The sequence below is a fragment of the Arachis hypogaea genome, chromosome 16, assembly GCF_003086295.3.
Source record: "Arachis hypogaea cultivar Tifrunner chromosome 16, arahy.Tifrunner.gnm2.J5K5, whole genome shotgun sequence".
NCBI lineage: Eukaryota > Viridiplantae > Streptophyta > Magnoliopsida > Fabales > Fabaceae > Arachis > Arachis hypogaea.
The window spans coordinates 85662450-85668400 of NC_092051.1; the positions used below are offsets into that span (position 1 = coordinate 85662450).

Consider the following 5951-nt stretch of genomic DNA (forward strand, 5'->3'; position numbering starts at 1 on the left):
TATTTTATTTATATTTATTATCAATTCACCATAACCATTTGAATCTGCCTGACTGAGATTTACAAAGTGACCATAGCTTGCTTCAAGCCGACAATCTCCGTGGGATCGACCCTTACTCACGTAAGGTTTATTACTTGTGACAAAGTGTGTGAATTACATTCTGAGCACCAATTTTTTGGCGCCGTTGTTAAGGATCACAATTTCGTGCACCAAGTTTTTAGCGCCGTTGCCGGGGATTGCTCGAGTTTGGACAACTGATGGTTCATCTTTTTGCTCAGATTAGGTAATTTTATTTTAATTTTAACCTTTTTGTTTTTATTATTCTTATTTTCGAAAATTTCAAAAAATAAATAAATATTTTCAAAAATTTTTATTTTAATTTTAACCTTTTTGTTTTTATTATTCAGAATTTTTAAGAAGGAATTCTAGAGTTTCAAGAGATATGTTAAATCCTGGCTGGCTGTTAAGCCATGTCTAATCTTTTGGACCGAGGTTTCATTTATTCTCAAGAGAAGAGCTTCTTTGTCTTTCTTAGCAAATTAGCTGTTGTATGTAATGTTCTGCTGAAGCTTGGCTGGCCATTGGCCTTGTCTAGTGTTTTGGACCGGAGCTTTCACTGAAAGCTTGGCTGGCTAGTAAGCCATGTCTAATTTCTGGACTGGAGCTTTAGACTAACATTGCATGATTCTTGGAATTCTCATTAAAAATCTTGAAATCCTTATTTTCCTTTTTCCAATTAATTTTTGAAAAATACCAAAAAAATTTTAATAAAATCATAAAACCAAAAATAATTTTGTGTTTCTTGTTGGAGTCTTGTGTCAGTTTTTAAGTTTGGTGTCAATTGCATGTTTATCTCTTTCTTGCATTTTTTGAAAATCCATGCATTGCATTCTTCATAATCTTCAAGTTGTTCTTGATGATTTCCCTTGTTTGGCCATTGCATTTTCTTGTTTTGTGTCTTTTCTTGTTTTTCATATGCATTTTCAATTTGTTAGTGTCTAAAGTTTGAAAATTTCTAAGTCTGGTGTCTTGCATGTTTTTCTTTTCTTAAAAATTTTTAAAAATAAGTTCTTGGTGCTCATCTTGACATTCAAAGTGTTCTTGGTGTTCATCTTGACATTCATAGTGTTCTTGCCTACATCATTTGTTTTGATCCAAAACTTTCATGCATTGAGTGTTTTTATTATTTTTCTCTCTCATCATTAAAAATTCAAAAATAAAAAAAATATCTTTCCCTTTTTCAGTCATCAATTTTTGAAAATTTGAGTTGACTTTTTCAAAAATTTTTAAAAGTTAGTTGTTTCTTATGAGTCAAATCAAATTTTCAATTTAAAAATTCTATCTTTTTCAAATCTTTTTCGAAAATCAAATCTTTTTCATTTTTTCTTTCATTTTTTCGAAAACTTTATGATTGGTTTTCAAAATCTTTTTCTTATTTCTATTTCATATTTTCAAAATTTATGATTAATGTGACTGATTAAAAAATTTTAAGTTGTTACTTTCCTAGTAAGAAAGGTTCAATCCTTAAACTCTAGAATCATATCTTTTTAGTTTCTTGTTAGTCAAGTAATCAATTTTGATTTCAAAAATCAAATCTTTTTAAATTTCTTTTTCAAATCTTTTTCAAATTAAGTTTCAATCATATCTTTTTCAAAATTAATTTCAAAATCTTTTCTAACTTCTTATCTTTTCAAAATTAAATTTCAAATCCTTTCCAACTAATCCTATCTTTTTGTTTCAATCATATATTTTTCAAAACTACCTAACTAACTCTCTCTCTAATTTTCGAAAATCACCTTCCCTCTTTTTCAAAATTTCTTTTTAATTAACTATTTGTTTTAAATTTTAATTTGATTTAATTTTATTTTTCTTTTTTTTATTTTCGAATTTTATTTTAAATCTAAAAAAAAAACAAAAATATTTTTCTTTTCTTTTCAATTATCTTCGAAAATTCTCTCATCTCTCATCCCCTTCTGTTTATTTATTCATCTACTAAGACCCCTCTTTCACCCAAGAATTCGAACTCATTCCTCTCCCTTGTGTTTGGATTCTTGTCTTTTCCTCCCTCCATTATTCTCTTCTCATACTTACATAAGGAATCTCTATACTGTGACATAGAGGATTCCATATTTTTTGTTCTCTTCTTTTTCATATGAGCAGGAACAAGGATAAGAACATTCTTGTTGAAGCTGCTTCTGAACCTGAAAAGACTCTGAAGAGGAAGCTAAGGGAAGCTAAAGCACAACTCTCTGGAGAAAATCTGACAGAAATTTTTGAAAAAGAAGAAGACATGGCCGAAAATAATAACAATACAAGGAAGATGCTTGGTGACTTCACTGCACCAAATTCCAATTTACATGGAAGAAGCATCTCAATCCCTGCCATTGGAGCAAACAATTTTGAGCTGAAACCTCAATTAGTTTCTCTGATGCAACAGAACTGCATGTTTTATGAACTTCCATCAGAAGATCTTTGTCAGTTTTTAACTGAATTCTTGCAAATCTGTGATACTGTTAAGACCAATGGGGTTGATCCTGAGGTCTACAGGCTCATGCTTTTCCCGTTTGCTGTAAGAGACAGAGTTAGAATATGGTTGGACTCTCAACCTAAGGATAGCCTGAACTCTTGGGATAAGCTGGTCACGGCTTTCTTAGCCAAGTTTTTTCCTCCTCAAAAGCTTAGCAAGCTTAGAGTGGATGTTTAAACCTTCAAACAGAAGGAAGGTGAATCCCTCTATGAAGCTTAGGAGAGATACAAGGAACTGACCAAAAAGTGTCCTTCTGACATGCTTTCAGAATGGACCATCCTGGATATATTCTATGATGGTCTGTCTGAATTGTCTAAGATGTCATTGGACCATTCTGCAGGTGGATCCATTCACCTAAAGAAAACACCTGCAGAAGCTCAAAAACTCATTGACATGGTTGCAAATAACCAGTTCATGTACACTTCTGAAAGGAATCCTGTGAGTAATGGGACGCCTATAAGGAAGGGAGTTCTTGAAATTGATACTCTGAATGCCATATTGGCTTAGAATAAAATATTGACTCAGCAAGTCAATATGATCTCTCGGAGTCTGAATGGATTGAAGGAATCATCCAACAGTACTAAAGAGGCATCTTCTGAAGAAGAAGCTTATGATCCTGAGAACCCTGCAATAGCAGAGGTGAATTACATGGGTGAACCCTATGGAAACACCTATAATCCCTCATGGATAAATCATCCAAATTTCTCATGGAAGGATCAACAAAAGCCTCAACAAGGCTTTAATAATGGTGGACGAAATAGGTTTAGCAATAGCAAACCTTTTCCATCGTCCACTCAGCAACAGACAGAGAATTCTAAGCAGAATACATCTAGCTTAGTAAATATAGTCTCTGATCTATCTAAGGCCACTTTAAGTTTCATGAATGAAACAAGGTCCTCCATTAGAAATTTAGAGGCACAAGTGGGCCAGCTGAGTAAAAGAGTCATTGAAACTCCTCCTAGTACTCCCCCATGCAATACAGAAGAAAATCCAAAGAGAGAGTGCAAGGCCATTGATTTGACCATCATAGCCAAACCTACAAGGGAGGAGGAGGACGTGAATACTAGCAAGGATGACCTCCTGGGACGCTCAGTGACCAATAAGGAGTTTCGCTTTGAGGAACCAAAGGAATCTGAGGCTCATCTAGAGACCATAGAGATTCCATTGAACCTCCTTCTGCCCCTCATGAGCTCTAATGAGTATTCTTCTTCTGTAGAGAATGAAGATGTCACTGAAGAGCAAGTTGTTAAGTACCTTGGTGCAATCATGAAGTTGAATGCCAAATTATTTGGTAATGAGACTTGGGAAGATGAACCTCCCTTGCTCACCAATGAACTAAATGCATTGGATAGGCAGAAATTACCTCAAAAGAAACAGAATCCTGGCAAATTCTTAATACCCTGTACCATAGGCACCATGACCTTTGAGAAGGCTCTGTGTGACCTGCGGTCAGGAATAAACTTAATGCCACTCTCTGTAATGGAGAAACTTGGGATCTTTGAGGTGCATGCTGCCAGAATCTCATTAGAGATGGCAGATAACTCAAGAAAATAGGCTTATGGACAAGTAGAGGACGTGTTAGTAAAGGTTGAAGACCTTTACATCCCTGCTGATTTCATAATCCTAGACACTAGGAAGGATGAGGATGAATCCATCATCCATGGAAGACCCTTCCTAGCCACAGCAAAAGCTGTGATTGATGTGAACAGAGGAGAGTTAGTCCTTCAACTGAATGAGGACAACCTTGTGTTTAAAATTCAAGGATCTCCTTCTGTAACCATGGAGAGGAAGCATGAAAAGCTTCTCTCACTGCAGAGTCAACCAAAGCCCCCACAGTCAAACTCTAAGTTTGGTGTTGGGAGGTCCCAACAATGCTCTGTACATCTGTGAGGCTCCATGAGAGCTCACTGTCAAGCTATTGACATTAAAGAAGCGCTTGTTGGGAGGCAACACAACGTTATCTAATTATATTTATTTATTTTCTATTGTTATTTTATGTTTTCTTTAGATTGATGATCATGTGAAGTCACAAAAATTACTGAAAAATCAAAAACAGGATGAAAAATAGAATGAAAAACAGCACACCCTGGAGGACGAGCAGTCTGGCGTTAAACGCCAGAAACAAGCATCTGTCTGGCGTTTAACGCTAGAAACAAGCACCAAGCTGGCGTTTAACGCCAGAAACAAGCATCTGCCTGGCGTTAAACACCAGAAACAAGCAGCAGTCTGGCGTTAAACGCCAGGATTACACAGCAAGGGCATTTTACACGCCTAATTGGAGCAGGGATGTTAAGTCCTTGACCTCACTTGATCTGTGGATCCCACAGGATTCCCTCAGGATCTGTGGACCCCACAGGATCCCTACCTTTTCTTCTCTCCTCTTCACACCTTTTCATAACTCTCTTCCCCAAATACCCTTCACCAATCACCTCAATCACTCTTTCCCATCACCCCCTCAATACTCACATCCATCCTCTCCTCCCCATAAACCCCACCTACCTTCAAAATTTAAACTATTTTCCCTCCCAAACCCAACCCTAATGGCCGAACCCTAACCCTCCCCACACTCCTATATAAACCCATCATTCCTTATTCATTTTCACACAACACAACCCTCTCTTCTTCTCCTTGGCCGAATACACCTTCTCCCTACATTTCCTCTATTTTCTTCCTCTTTTCCTTCTTTTTTTCTTCTTTTGCTCGGGGACGAGCAAACATTTTAAGTTTGGTGTCGTAAAAAGCATTGCTTTTTATTTTTCCATAACCATCAATGGCACCTAAGGCCAGAGAATCCTCAAGAAGGAGGAAAGGGAAGGCAATTGCTTCCACCTCTGAGCCATGGGAGATGGAGAGATTCATCTCAAAGGACCATCAAGACTACTTCTATGAAGTTGTGGCCAAGAAGAAAGTAATCCCTAAGGTTCCTTTCAAGCTAAAAAAGAATGAGTATCCGGAGATCCGACTTGAGATCCAAAGAAGAGGGTGGGAAGTTCTCACCAACCCCATTTAACAAGTCGGGATCTTAATGGTTCAAGAGTTCTATGCAAATGCATAGATCACTAGGAACCATGATCAAAGTGTTAACCCAAATCCAAAGCATTGGCTTACCATGGTTCGGGGGAAATACTTAGATTTCAGTCCGAAAAATGTAAGGCTGGCGTTCAACTTACCAATGATGGAAGAAAACGCACGCCCCTAGACTAGAAGGGTCAACTTTGATCAAAGGTTGGACCAAGTTCTCATGGACATATGTGTAGAAGGAGCTCAATGGAAAATTGACTCAAGAGGCAATCCGGTTCAATTGAGAAGACTAGACCTTAAGCCTGTAGCTAAAGGATGGTCGGAGTTTATTCAACGCTCAATCATTCCTACTAGCAACCGGTCTGAATTTACTATAGATCGGGCCATCATGATCCATAGTATC

At 37.0% G+C, this 5951-nt stretch overlaps 1 non-coding gene across 1 annotated transcript; it reads right to left on the minus strand.

Annotated features, from left to right (window-relative positions):
• Positions 1-2683: 2683 nt before the first annotated feature.
• On the minus strand, positions 2684-2791 carry LOC112759903 (small nucleolar RNA R71). The gene has a single exon (XR_003180367.1). It is a non-coding gene; the product is annotated as a small nucleolar RNA R71 (small nucleolar RNA).
• Positions 2792-5951: the final 3160 nt, after the last annotated feature.